Source organism: Ornithorhynchus anatinus, chromosome 4 (assembly GCF_004115215.2).
Source record: "Ornithorhynchus anatinus isolate Pmale09 chromosome 4, mOrnAna1.pri.v4, whole genome shotgun sequence".
Classification (NCBI taxonomy): domain Eukaryota; kingdom Metazoa; phylum Chordata; class Mammalia; order Monotremata; family Ornithorhynchidae; genus Ornithorhynchus; species Ornithorhynchus anatinus.
This window is the reverse complement of record NC_041731.1, coordinates 21,072,013-21,087,235: the sequence shown is the minus strand read 5'-3', so window position 1 is coordinate 21,087,235 and position 15,223 is coordinate 21,072,013. Positions and strand designations below refer to the sequence as shown.

General features: G+C 50.9%; 1 protein-coding gene across 1 annotated transcript in view; it reads right to left on the bottom strand.

Moving 5' to 3' along the window:
- The window catches only part of PTPRA (protein tyrosine phosphatase receptor type A), a 95,265-nt gene that overhangs the window by 34,302 nt on the left and 45,740 nt on the right, over positions 1-15,223 (bottom strand). Inside the window, exon 2 of the mRNA XM_029062395.1 lies at positions 12,117-12,188. The gene's annotated coding sequence lies outside the window, so the exon portion shown is untranslated. The remainder of the gene's footprint in view (positions 1-12,116; positions 12,189-15,223) is intronic.

Sequence of the window (15,223 nt, the reverse complement as noted above, 5' to 3'; positions counted from 1 at the left end):
AATTGAGGCCCAGAGGAGCGAAGCAACTCATCCAAGGTCACACAGCAAATGGGGCGGAGTCGGCATTAGAACCTAGGTCCTTCTGACTTCCAGACTAGGGCTCTAGCCACTAGGCCACGCTGCTTCTCAGTTCTGCTCTTCTCTCCACTCCCACGGCAAACACACTATGGAAAGGGTCCTTCCCTCCCCCTGTGGAGAAAGAACAACACCCCGCCCCAAAGCACATTTCTGCAAGAGTGCGATGCCACAACTCACAAGGGAAGCAGGACACGGCACCAATCCTGAATGTAACAACTCAGAAGCACCAGAATTCATTCATTCAATCATATTTATTGAGCGCTTATTGTGTGCAAAGCACTGTACTAGGCACTTGGGAGAGTACTGTACAACAATAAACAGACATTCTCTGCCCCCAAAGAGCTTACAGTGTTGGGGGTGGGGTGGGGGATAAAGATGTCAATATAAATAAATTACTGATATGGTCATAAGTGGTGTGGGGCTGGGACGGGGGAAGAACAAAGGGAGCAGGGTCAGGGAGACGCAGAAGGGAGTGGGAGATGAGGAAAGGTGGGGCTTAGGGAAGGCCTCTTTGAGGAGATGGACCTTCATTAAGGTTTTGAAAGGGAGAGAGTCATCTGCTGGATGTGAGGAGGGAGGGCATTCCAGGCCAGAAACAGGACACGTGCCAGGGATCAGCGCCAAGATGAGAGATGGAGGCACAATGAGAAGGTTAGCACTAGAGGAGCGAAGTGCGAAGTGCGTGAGCTGGGCTGTAGAAGGAGAGTAGTGAGGTGAGGTGGGAGGGGGCAAGGTGGCGGAGTGCTTAGGTTTGTTTGATGTGGAAGTGGATGGGCAACCTCTGGAGTTTTCTGAGGAACGGGGTGACATGTCATGAACCATTTTGTAGAAAAACGACCCAGGCAGCGGAGTGAAGTATGGCCTGGAGTGGAGAGAGACAGGAGGCTGGATGGACAGCAAGGAGGCTGATGCAGTAATCCAGGCAGGATAGGACAAGTGACTGTATTTAACGTGGTAGCAGTTTGGATGGCAAGGAAAGGGCAGATTTTAGTGAAGTTGTGAAGGTGGAACCGACAGGGTTTAGTGATGGATTGAAGGAGAGAGAGATGTCAAGGATAATGCCAAGGTTACAGGCTTGTGAGACGGGAAGGATGGTGGTGCCATGTACAGTGATGGACAAGTCAGGGGAAGGACAGGACTTGGGAGGGAAGATAACGAGTGCTTAGAACAGTGCTTGGCACATAGTAAGCGCTTGACAGATACCATAAGAAAGGTGAATGACAACTGAGCTTAGGCCTCGACACTGTGAAACTAAAAACTGGGGCAAATCAGCATCCCTCCCCGATCTCTCATCCTGTGGTCGTGTCCCCGCAGAGACACAGAGGGCATCAAGTGAGGAGATGGCACGGTTGGGGCACATTCCAGTGGGTACAAAAAGATGATGGGGGTTTTTTGTTTGTTTTTGGTTTTTTTTGGAACATGAGATCGTTGGCATTCTTCAACCCTGCAGCAGTTGGCCCCCTCCAAACCAGTGTTCAGCAATTGAGGATATTTCCCCTTTTATCATTGGATTGTAGGGAAATGCACAAATCCTGATCTGCTGGAGTTGGGATCAGCGGGTCTACCCGGCTGACAGGACAGAGTGGGAGGCCACCGAAGAGGCAACAGATGCAGCCTGGGATCGGTGCATAATTCAATTCCGGTTGGCATGGCAACGCTTCCGCCATGCTCCTAATTGCTAATCAGGACGCGGCTGCTTGTCTCTTAAGGGCGCATGGGAACTGCCCTACCACCCTCCCTCCGCCAACTACCAAGGGCAAGAGGGAGCATGTCAGGAACAAACCGCCTGCCTCATTCATGGCCTCAGAGCACAAGAGGAAGGGGAAGCAAGGGGAACCACCATGGCCTAGTAGTTAGATCCCAGGCCTGGGAATCAGAAGGACTTGGTTTCTGATCCAGGATCCACCGCTTGCCTGCTGTGTGACCTTGGGCCGGTCACTCCCCTTCTCTGTACCTCAGTGACCTCATCTGTAAAATGGGGATGGAGACTGTGGGACAAGGACGTTGTCCAACCCAATTAGCTTGTACCTTCCCTGAGCTTAGGGCAGTGCCTGACACATAGTAAGCCCTTAAATACCATTAAGAAATGAAAAAGACAAAAAAAAAAAGGAAGGCAGCCACAGAAAATAAATGTCGCCAAGGAAACAATCCAACTGCAGTATCCAAACACGGTGAAAGGGGAGGAAAAGGAGAAAACTCCTTTTTCGGTTGCTTAAAGCACGATTTAGGTTGATCAGCTACATGGATAGAATTTCCCTATGTAGCACTTGTATTATCAGTGACTTCATTCAGTCAGTCTTATTTATTGATTGCTTATGGTGTGCAAAGCACTGTACTAAGCACTTGGTGGCATACAATCTAACAGCAGGCACATTCCCTGCCCACAACGAGCTCACAATCTAGAGGGGGAGACAGACATTAATATGCATAAATAAGTAAATAAATTACAGATATATACAAATATATGCATATGTGCTGTAGGAATGAGAGCGAGGATGAATGAAGGAGCAAGTCAGGGCAATGAAGAAAGGAGTGGGAGAGGAAGACAGGAGGGCTTAGTCAGGGAAGGCTTCTTGGAGGAGATGGGCCTTCAATAAGGCCCTGAAGTGGAGGAAAGCAATTATCTATCTGATAGGAGAGCAAGTGTTCCAGGCCAGAGGCAGGATGTGAGGGAGAGGTCAGCGGTGAGTAAAGGGAGAGGGGCAATGGTGGTGACCAGCGGGGCCGCGGGGAGCCCCTATGCCCGCCCTGGGAGGAGCAGGGAGCCTCAAGTGGGTGGGTGGGGGGGAGGCAGCTGTTGGGAGAGAGGAGGGAGGCTGAGGGGATGCCCGGGGGCAAACCGGGCCAAATAACATATAATAATAATGATGATGACATATGTTAAGCACCTACTATGTGCCAAGCACTGTTCTGAGTGCTGGGAGGGATACAAGGTCATCAGGTTGTCCCATGTGGGGGTCCCAGTCTTCATCCCCATTTGACAGATAATTTTGGTATTTGTTGACTATGTGCCATGCACTGTTCTAAGCGCTGGAGAGGATACACGGTAGTCAACTTGTCCCCCCTGGGGCTCACAGTCTTAATCCCCATTTTACAGATGAGGTAACTGAGGCACAGAGAGGTTAAGTGATTTGCCCAAAGTCACACAGCTGAGAAGTGGCAGAGCTGGGATTAGAACCCATGACCTCTGACTCCCAAGCCCTTGCTCTTTCCAATGAACTACATTGACAGATTCATTCAATAGTATTTATTGAGTGCTTACTATGTGCAGAGCACTGTACTAAGCGCTTGGAATGAACAAGTCGGCAACAGATAGAGACAGTCCCTGCCGTTTGACGGGCTTACAGTCTAATCGGGGGAGACAGACAGACAAGAACGATGGCAATAAATAGAGTCAAGGGGAAGAACATCTCATAAAAACAATGGCAACTAAATAGAATCAAGGCAATGTACATTTCATTAACAAAATAAATAGTGTAATGAAAATATATACAGTTGAGCAGATGAGTACAGTGCTGAGCGGATGGGAAGGGAGAGGGGGAGGAGCAGAGGGAGATGGGGGGAAAAGAGGGTTAAGCTGCGGAGAGGTGAGGGGGGCGGTAGAGGGAGTAGAGGTAGAAGGGGAGCTCAGTCTGGGAAGGCCTCTTGGAGGAGGTGAGTTTTAAGTATGGTTTTGAAGACGGGAAGAGAATTAGTTTGGCGGAGGTGAGGAGGGAGGGCGTTCCAGGACCGCGGGAGGACGTGGCCCGGGGGTCGACGGCGGGATAGGCGAGACCGAGGGACGGTGAGGAGGTGGGCGGCAGAGGAGCGGAGCGTGCGGGGTGGGCGGTAGAAAGAGAGAAGGGAGGAGAGGTAGGAAGGGGCAAGGTGATGGAGAGCCTTGAAGCCTAGAGTGAGGAGTTTTTGTTTGGAGCAGAGGTTGATAGGCAACCACTGGAGGTATTTAAGAAAGGGAGTGACATGCCCAGAGCGTTTCTGCAGGAAGATGAGCCAGGCAGCGGAGTGAAGAGGGATGAGGGACAGATGAGGGACAGATGAGGGAACTGAGGCCCAGAGAAGTGAAGGGACTTGCCCAAAGTCACCCAGCTGACGAGGGGCGGAGCTGGGATTTGAACCCATGACCTCTGACTCCCCAAACCCGGGCTCTTTCCACTGAGTCACGCTGGCAAAACCCCCTCCCTCTGGGGTCGAGGGGCTGGGGCCGAGGCTGCTCCAGGCCCCTCCATTGTCATCCCTGTAATCGGGGCATTTGTTAAGCGCTTACCCTGTGCCAAGCGCTGTGCTGAGCCCTGAGTATGGGCAGATCGGATGGGACACAGTCCCTGACCCGTAGGGAGATGGATACCGTCTCAATCCCCATCTGACAGATGAGTGAACTGAGGCCCAGAGAAGTGAAGGGACTTGCCCAAGATCACACAGCAGAGAGTACTTGTTTTGTCACCAGACTACTTGTTTTGTTCTGTTCTGTTTTGTTTTGCTTTTCTGTCTCACCCGTTTTGACGGTGAGCCCGTTATTGGGCAGGGAAGGTCTCTCTCTCTGTGCTGAATTGTACATTCCAAGCGCTTAAGACAGTGCTCTGCACATAGGAAGTGCTCAATAAATACAACTGAATGAGTGAAAGATAGGCAAGATTGAGGCAGTGAAAAGGTTAGCATTAGAGGAATGAAGCGTGCGGGCTGGGTTGTGGCAGCTGTGAGGCAAAGTGGGTGGCCGTGGTGACCTCCAGGGAAATCACTCCTTCCTCCACAACACTCCGGTTCACTTGTCTGCTTCCAGGGGGGATTGGGCCCACTATCCCCAGCTCAAAAGATGTTATACTGTACACTTCCAATTGCTTAGTACAGTGCTTTGCACACAGTAAGCACTCAATAAATATGACTCAATGAATGAGTGAAAGGGCCCAGCTTATCCTCTGGGGAAGCGGGGTGCCAGGCTGAGGATTCAAGGGCAGCCGATATTCAACATCCAGTGTATACACACACACACACACGGATTTATTGAGCGTTTACTGCATGCAGAGCACTAGGCTAAACGCTTGGGAGAGACCAACAGAACAGAGTCGGAAGACACTTTCACTGCACACAACAAGCTTCCAGTCTAGAGGGACAGTCAACAGTCATCAGGGGTATTTACTGAGCACTTGTTGTGTGCTGAGCCCTGAACTAAGCACTTGGGAGAGGCCAATACAACAGATGTGGTAGACACATTCCCTGCCCATAAGGAGCTTTCAGTCTAGAAGAACAGTCTGTAATTAATCAATCAATCAGGCTGTTGGTGAGCAGGGCCCCGGGTCGCCAACTCCAATCTGGGACCACCGTCTCTCTCCGGAGCACCTTTTCCCCTACTCTCAACCTCGTCAGCCTCCTTCTAAAAACATTATTCCTTAAAGGCAGGGAAGTAATCCCAGCTCCACCACTGGTCTGCTGCTGGGTGGCTTTGGGCAAGTCACTGTATTTGTCTGGGCCTCAGTTCCCCCATCTGTAAAATGGGACTCAGAAGGACTTGGGTTCTAAACCTGGCTCCACCCCTTGTCTGCTCTGAGACCTTGGGCAAATCACTTCACTTCCCTGGGCCTCAGCGACCTCATCTGTAAATGGGGATTGAGACTATAAGCCCCCACAAAGGACAGGGACTGTGTCCAGCCAGATTTGCTTGTATCCACCCCAGTGCTGAATACAGTGCTGGCATATAGTAAGCGCTTAACAAATACCACTGTTTTTACCAACTCTGTTAGACTGGACCCTAACAAGGGCTTAGTCCAGAGCTCTGCACACAGTCAGCACTCAATAAATACCACCGATGGATAGGCGATTACACCTGGAAGGGCTTTTCCTCACTCCCTATTTCAAATGCCTCCATTTCTTCCCGCCCACGAGCCGACTATCTACTCCCCCGGCCCCCGCCAGCGATGAGGAAGGGATTTTTTCCGGGTGAAGCCCTGGCACATTCTATCAGCCCTGAAATCCAGGCGGGCCCAGCATCTAAAGGCCTTAATGAGGCCACCTCCCCTTGTTGACATTATTATTATTATTACAATAATAATAATAATGGTATTTGTTAAGTGCTTACCTTGGGCCAGTCACTGTTCTAAGCACTGGGGTAGCTCCAAACTAATCAGGTTGGACACAGTCCCTGTCCCTCATGCAGCTCACTGTCTTCATCCCCATTTTACAGATGAGGCAACTGAGGCACAGAGAAATTAAGTGACTTGCCTAAGGTCACCCAGCAGACAAGTGGCAGAGATGGGATTAGAACTCAGGTTCTTCTGACTCCCAAACCCAGGCTCTAACCATCAGGCAAGCTGCTTCCAAGCACTAGGGAGAGGACAAGTCCAGAGACACATTCCCTGCCCGTGACCAATCTTACTTCCTTGCTCACAAACAGTCCCCAACCCACTTGACCATCTCGGGTTTTTTTTTTTGGTTTTTCAGCATGGGAGGGAGGGGAGAAAGCGGGGAGGAGAACCAGGGCCTGGTTTTCATTCTCCGTCCCTCCTTCTCCTTTGGGCTTCAGCTAGCGCTGGCTCCCAGCCCGGCTTCTCAGAGCGGGGCCAGTCCCGGGGCCCAGGAGAGCAGAGAGGGAGAAGCGAGGAGCGGCAAGGGAGGGGCTGAGATGAACCACCCCCACCCCGCCAGGCGGCTGTGAACGAGTCCTAGAGACACGAAGAAAGGAAACGGAAAGATTCGGGGGGTGGGACCGTGACTTCTTTGTTTCTCTTCCACCGATTCCCCCATCCCTGGACCAGTCCCCGCCTCTACCGCCATGGGAAAACTGGCAATTTGAGGAAAACATAAACCATGCAATGAAATCCTGCATTTGCGAATGAAAACTCAAGGCAGACATAGTTTCCACTACTGGCAGTTTCCCCTCTCTCGGAGTCTCTCTGGCCTCGTTTTCCAAAACGAGACATCGCTTCTTGCCAGACGAGGGTGGTGGGTTGTCCGGTGGTGGGGAGGTGCCCGGCCCAGAGGGCCCCCGCCCCCAACCCCCAGCCCCAGCTTCCTGGGGTTTACAGCTGACGATTGCTATTTTCAACTTGGAATCCTCCCCTGGTTTCTCCTCAACTGGAAGAAGCCGCAGGGGTTTGCCAGGGCCTAGTAATGCCACCTGTGCCAAGGCTGGCTGGGAAACAAATGGCAGGAGAGGGAGGGATGGACTCATCTTCCTTGACCAGAACCCCAACTTGGGCGGGAGGCGGGCGGCGGGAGGGGCAAGCCTGGGGGCTGGGGAAGGTGCCCGCTTCCTCGCTTCCCAGAATCCTCGGCAGCTCCTGAGACGGGCAAGCAGGGAAGTCCCCTCTGAAGTGTGATGCTCTGCTGGGGGCCGAGCCAGGACGCTCCCCTACTTGCAACGGGTTCCAGACCTCTCAAATCCCTCCATCGATCAATGGTATTTATTGAGCATTTACTGTGTGCAGGGCACTGTACTAAGCACTTGGGAGAAAACAGGTCAATATAGGCGGGAGATACCCTCGCTACCCATCAGGAGCAAAGAGCCTACAGTCTACCGCACTCTCCTGCCCCAGGATTTCAAGCAGTGTGGCCTAGCGGATAGAGCCCGGGCCTGGGAGTCAGAATGACCTGGGTTCTCGTCCCAGCTCCCCGACTTGTCTGCTGTGGGACCTTGGGGGAGTCACTTCACTTCTTTGGGCCTCAGTTCTCTCATCTGGAAAATGGGGATTGAGACGATGAGCCCCACATGGGATGGGGGTTGTGTCCAACTCAATTTGCTTACAACCACCCCAGTGATTAGTAGAGTGCCCTGCACACAGTAAGCACTTAACAGATACCACTATTATTATTACTATTATTATTTATCGAGCACTTGAGTGGGTAGGAATGATCCCTGCCCGCAATGAGCTTAAGGCCTTTCTAGGGCCCTGCTGAGGGGGACTGGCAGCCCTCTCCCGCTCCAAAGGGAAAGATGCCCCAGGCACCCCGCATCTTCAGGGAACAGTCTCTGCTCAATTTGATTTTTTTAACATATGGTCTTTCTTAGGGGCTTACTATGTGCCAAGTACTGTACTGAGCGCTGAGATCGATTCAGGATAATCAGGTTGGATACAGTCCCACTTAGGGCTCCATATCTCAGTTTTCATTTGACAGATGAGGTAACTGAGGCCCAGAGAGGTGACTTGCCCAAGGTCACACTGCAGACAAGTGGCGGAGCTGGGGTATGAGTCCGGGTCCTCTGACTTCTAGGCCCATGCTCTACCCACCGAGAAGCAGCTTGGCCTAGTGGAAAGAGCCCAGGCCTGCGAGTCAGAGGACCTGGGTTCTAATCCTGGTTCTGCCAAATACTTGAGGTGGGACCTTGAGCAAGTCACTTCAGTTCTCTTTGCCTCAGTTGCCCAGTTCTCCCTCCTACTTAGACTGTGAGCCCCATGCAGTACCTACAAGAAGCAGTATGGCTTAGTGAGAAGCAGCGTGGCCTGGGAGTCAGAGGCCGTGGGTTCTAATCCCCGCTCAGCCACTTGTCAGCTGTGTGACTTTGGGCAAGTCACTTAACTTCTCGGTGCCTCAGTTGCCTCATCTGTAAAATGGGGATTAAGACTGTGAGCCCCATATGGAACAACCCGATTACCTTGTATCTCCCCCAGCACTTAGAACAGTGCTTGGCACATAGTAAGCGCTTAACAAATACTGTTTAAACAACAACAGCTAGGCCATGCTGCTTTTCTATTCTGCTCAGGAAAAAACATGAGAAACAGCATGAGAAGCAGTGTGGCCTAGTGGAAAGGGCCTGGGCATCAAAAGGACTTGGGTTCTAATCCCGCCTCCTCCACTTGTCTGCTGTGGGACCTTGGCCAAGTCACTTCTCTGGGCCTCAGTTACCTCATCCGTAAAATGGGGATGAAGACGGTGAGCCCCACGTGAGACATGGACTCAGTAGTGTCCAACCTAATTAGCCTGTATCTACTCCAGTGCTTAGTACAGTACCTGGCAATTAGTAAGCGTGTAACAAATATCATAAGAAAAAAAAGGAGGGGAGGAAACGCTTTCTTCTTCCAAAGACCTGTGGTGAAGTCGGCAACCCTGGGAGTCAATAACGTCCATGAAAGGCTCTTTATTAGGCAGGCAATGGCGTGAGCCAGGAGGAGAGTCAGATGACCTAGTTTAAGATGCGGCTCTTCCCAGGGACAATTAACTCTTCTCATTCCAGAAGCCATCTGATACACCAGGAGGGGCAGTGGGGCTTCCTGACAAGCTCCTAACCCAGGCCACCCACCTCTCTGCCTCCCCCCCGCCCCCACCCCAACACACTCACGGCTACACGGATAGAGCACGAGCCTGGGAGTCAGCAGGGCATAGTTCTAATCCCAGCCCTGCCACTTGTCTGCTGGGTGACCTTGGGCAAGTCACTTCGCTTCTCTGTGCCCCAGTTACCTCATCTGTAAAATGGGGGTGAAGACTGTGTGATGTAGAACAGGGACTGTGTCCAACCTGGTTTGCTTGTTTTGTCCCCCAGTGCTTGGTACAGTGCATGGTACGTTGTGGGTGCTTAACCAATACTACAATTACAATTATCATCACCCACCTATGTCTTCTGAACTCCCTGAAGCTGGGAGAAGCAGGGTGGCCTAATGGATAAAGCCCAGGCCCGGGAATCCGAAGGACTTGGGTTCTAATCCCAGCTCCGCCAACTGCTTGCCGGGTGACCTTGGGCAAGTCACTTCACTTCTCTGGGCCTCAGTTTCCTCAACTGTAAAATGGGGATACATGTTCCCACTCCTGCTTAAACTGTGAGTCTCATGTGGGACAGGGATTGTGTCTGATCTAATCAACTTGCACCTACCCCAGCATTTAGAACACTGTTTGATACATAGTAAGTGCTGAACAAATACCGTAAACACCTCCCCCCCTTCAAAAAACAACCACACAAAACCCAGCATGCTCACTTCACTTCTCTAAACACCACCCTTTCTCACTGTACCTCCATCTCATCTATCTCGCCATTGATCCCTCACCCATGTCCTGCCTCTGGCCTGCCCTTCCCCTTCATATCCGACAGACCACCACTCTCCCCTCCTTCAAAATCCTATTAAGAGCCCATGTCCTCCAAGAGGCCTTCCCCAACTAAGCCCTCATTTCCCCTACTCCCTTACCCTTCCATGTCACCCTTGCGCTTGGATCTGTACCCTTTATTCACTCCTCCCTTCATCCCATGGCACTCGTGTCCATATCCGGAATTTATTTCAATGCCTGTCTCCCCCTTTAGACTGTGAGCTCCTTGCGGGCATGGAATGTGTCTGCCGACTCTTTTTTTTTTTTTTTACGGAATTTATTAAGGGCTTACTAGGTGTCAAACACTGTTCCAAGTGCTAGGGTAGATCCAAGTGAATTAGGTTGGATGCATTTCCCTGTCCCAAATGGGGCTCACTGTCTAGGGAGGGAGGGAGAACAGGAGGCCTGAGGCCCAGAGAAGTGAAATAACTTGCCTAAGGATAGAGCACAACCTAGGAGTCACAAGAATCTGGGTTCTAATCCCGGCTCCACCAGTTGTGTATTTATTTAGCACTTATTACGTGTCAAGCACTTTTCTAAGCCATGGGGAGGATATAAGCTAATCAGGTTGGACCCAGTCCTCCTCCCACACGGGGCTCACAGTCTTAATGCACATTTTACAGATGAGGGAGCTGAGGTCCGGAGAAGAGAAGTCAGCGGCTACCTGGCAGAGCCGGGATTAGGATCCAGGTCCTTCTGATTCCCAGACCGGTGTGAGCCCCTTGTGGGACAGAGATTGGGTCTATTTACCTGTTTCCAACCTGTTTAGCTTATATCTACCCCAGAGTTTACTACAGTGCTTGGCGTACATTAAGTGCTTAACAACTTCTCTGCCACTTGTCTACTCTGGGACCTTGGGCAAGCCACTCTATTTCTCTGGGCCTCGGTTTCCAGATATGAGAATTCCAGGATTGAGACTGAGCCCCAAGCGGGACAGGGACTGCATATAATCTTGTTAGCTTGAATCTACCCCAGTGTACAGTGTTTACAGTATTTGGCCCATAGTAAGCACTCAACGAATACCATAGTCAAAAAAACCCCAAAAACAAACCCCATAAACAACACCGACATGAAGGGAGGTGACACTTTCTCACTGGCTTTGTGTTCTGAGCATGGGGCACTACGAGTGAGTTTTCCCAGTGCTGTTCCAAACAATTTCAAGTCAGGGACTCCAGCAAACAGAAAAACTCCATCTCCCCCTGCTATTTTTCATTTCATGCCACTGAACCTAGCTGCTGGGTTTTCTTTGCTGGACCGGATCTCAAAATTATCGGTTGCATTTCTTATTCGGTAGGAGCTCATTTAAAATTGAAAAAAAAAGATACAGAAAAACACAAAGCCAGAAAGGTTCCATATTGTAAAGCTTCATTGGAAAGATGTTACTTTAGAGCTTGTTTCTCTGCAATCCCTTGAACAAGACAAAGGACAAATGATGTGGAGGTGGGAGGATCTATGCTTATAACCATACTGAAATCAAACAGCGGTATTTACAGAGTGTTTACTCTGTAGTAGACTGTAAGCTTACTGTGGGCAGGGGTCATGTCTACCAACTCTGTTCTTGTATACTCTCCCAAGTGCTTAGTCCAGTGCTCTGCGCACAGTAAGCGCTTAATAAATACTATTGATCCACTGATTGCTACAGACTGTCCCTCTGGACTGTAAGCTCGTTGCGGGCAGGGAACGTGCCTACCCACTCTCTTCTGTTTTCCTCTCCCAAGTGCTTAGCCCAGTGCTCTGCACACACTAAGCACTCAATAAATACCATCGATAGACTGATGGACGATAGACCATCCCTCTAGACAGGAAGCTCATTGTAAGCAGGAAACGTGCCTACCCACTGTGTTCTATGGTCCTCTCCCAAGTGCTTAGTCCAGTGCACCGCACACAATAAGCGCTCGATAAATACGATCGACTGATCGATAGATACCGAGCACTTGGGTGACGCAGTCCGTGGTCCACAGGTTCCCTGGCCATGGCGAGCTTCTGGTCTAGACGGCGGAAAGCCAGAGAGAGAACGAAAGCGTTTCCCCTACCTTGGTTACCGTCACCGCTTCATCTGCCGCAAGTTGCTGGGATCCTTGTTAAAGGTCTTCCGGGGAAGGCACCTGCAACCAAGAGCAGAGCCAGTTAGGGAACCCGGGGCCGGAGAAGCGCAACGCTCTGCTCAGTGATTGTCCGTCCGGGTCCTGGATGCCCCGCTGTGTGCGGAACACCATTGGGAGCATTTTGGAGAGGACGAGGGAGTTAGAAGACATGGTCTTTTCCCTCAAGGAGTTAACGTCTGTCTCCCCCCACCTTGACTGTAAGCTTGTTGTGGGCAGGGGATGGGTCTACCAACCCTGCTCAGTTGGACTCTCCAAAGTGCTCAGTACAGTGCTCTGCACACAGGAAGCACTCAAGAAATACCACTGATTGATGGATAGGGAGAGACGGAGACTTACATAAATTAGGGCTGGGCTCTCCTCTACAGTCTCTAGACGGCAAGCTGATTGTGGGCAGGAGTGGGTCTACCAACTCTGTCGTACTGTCCTCCCCCAGCACTTAGTACAGTGCTCTGCACTTAGTAAGCACTTGAGAAATACCACTGATTGACTGGAAGACAGAGACTGACAGAAACTACGGAGAGGGTCTTGTCTACAGTCTCTAGACGGAGAGTTCGTTGTGGGCAGGGAACGTGTCTACCAACTCAGTTACACCGTTCTCTCTGAAGTAGTATAGTGCTCTGCACCCAATAAATACCACTGATTGACAGATTCCCCGGGTTGCGTTAGGCATCTAGTGAAGGAGGTGCAGGCCATCACGAAGCTTTCCTGCTCTCCAAAGAGTGGGACCTTCAATTTTTGAGGTCCCTCTGTCAGGAGGCACCTCTTTCCTTTTCAGTCAATCCATGGTACTTACTGAGCGCTTATTGTGTGCAGAGCACAGTAAAACAGATGCATTCCCTGCGCACAATGAGCTTACAGTCTAGAGGACGAGCTTACGGTCCAGAGCAGGAGCTTACGGCCTACAGAACGACCTTCATTCATTTCCCTTTTGCTTTCAGAGACTGTGTCAGGGTACAGTTCTCCCCTGGGGGCGCAGGTGCCTTTCCTCCCAGGGGCCAAAAATCCGGAATGAAAACGGTGGGCTGATAAAGGGAATCGCTTTCCGCTACTGAGAATCTGCCCGAGGATTCAGAAGGGAGGCATTGCTTTCTGGCCTCTAGACTGTAAACACGTTACAGGCAGGGAACGTGTCTGCTAATTCTAATGTACTGGACTCTCCCAAGCACTCGATCCAGTGCTGTGCAGATAGTAAATGCTCGATAAATACCCATGATTGACTATAGACTGTGTCTAATAATGTTGGTATTTGTTAAGCGCTTACTATGTGCCGAGCACTGTTCTAAGCGCTGGGGTAAACACAGGGGAATCAGGTTGTCCCACGTGGGGCTCACAGTTAATCCCCATTTTACAGATGAGGGAACTGAGGCACAGAGAAGTTAAGTGACTTGCCCACAGTCACACAGCTGACAAGTGGCAGAGCTGGGATTCGAACTCATGAGCCCTGACTCCAAAGCCCGTGCTCTTTCCACTGCGCCACGCTGCTTCTTTGTCTCTAGCCTGCAAGCTCATTGTGGGCAGGGAATGTGTCTTCCAATTCTGTTCCATTGTCCCCTCCCAAGCACTTAATCTAATGCTCTGCACACCAGAAGAGCTCAATAAATACGACCGATTGATTCCAAGGGGCAAAGAATCACAAGCATGGTGGAGGGAGTGGGCAAGAGGCCAGTGGCAGGACCAAGTCCAGGGAGAAGGTCGGCTTGAGAGGAATGAAGAGCACTAGCTAGACTGTCCTTCTAGGCTATGAGCTCGTCATGGGTAGGAATGTGTCTGTCTGTTGTTACACTGTACTATCCCAAGCACTTAATACAGTGCTTTGCACACATGTTAAGTGCTTAGTAAATACGATTGAATGAACGAATGACTGAATGGGATGGAGGAGGAGAGGGTGGAGAATAATAATAATAATGATGGCATTTGTTAAGCGTTTACTGTGTGCCAAGCACTGTTCAAAGTGCTGAGGTAGATACAAGGTAATCAGGTTGTCCCACATGGGGCTCACACTTTTAATCCCCATTTTACAGATTAGGTAACTGAGGCACAGAGAAGCTAAGTGATTTGCCCAAGGTCACACAGCAGACAGGTGGCAGAGGCAGGATTAGAACCCACGTCCTCTGACTCCCAAGCCCGCACTCTTTCTACTAAGCCATGTTGCTTCTCTGAATCAAGAGATTTGGCTATCAATGGTCTATATTGAGTGCTTACTGCATGTAGGGCACCATAGGAAGCGCTTGGGAGAGTCCAATAGAACAGAGTTGGTAGGTACGTTCCCTGCCTAAAACAAGCTTACAGTCTAGAGGGACAGTCTATACCAGTCAATGAGGCAGTGGTATTTACTGAGCGCTTTCTGTGTGCAGAGCACTGGACTAAGCACTTGGGAGAGTGCAGTAGAGCAGAGTTGGTAGAAACGTGCCCTGGTCACAAATCGGAGGGCGAGAGAGCTGATGGTGTCTTACAAGCCAAAGCCCCAGTTTCCGCCGGGGACGGCAAGGGAGCGGGGAAACCACTGAAGATCTCCAAGGAGCATGGGACCCGTGTGCGGAACCCAGTTCTCATAAACTGGCCCAAGGAGTGAGGCCTGGTAAGGACTGGAGAGGGAGGGTCAGTGAAGCGGCCGATGCGGTGGCGGAGCCGGGCTGTGACAGGTGTCTGGACCGACTGGGGTGGACGTTCAAATGAAGAGCAATGGGTGGATTCTGGATCCTCGCCATCGGTTTCAAAGTGCTCCATCCCCCTGCCCCGTCCTACTCCAGCCCAGGCTGCATGCTTTGTTCTCCTAATACCAACCTTCTCACTGTACCTCCATCTCGTCTATCTCGCCATCGACCTCTCGCCCAAGTCCTGCCTCTGGCCTGGAAGGCCCTCCCTTTTCTTATTTGACAAATTACTCTCCCTACCTTCAAAACTTTATTGATGGCACAACACCTCCAAGAGGAGTTCCCTAAGCCATCATTTCCTCTTTTCTCACTCCTTTTCTGCATCTATCTGCTACAACGCCCCAGCCCGCACACTGTGCTCCTCTAGTGCCAGCTCACTCA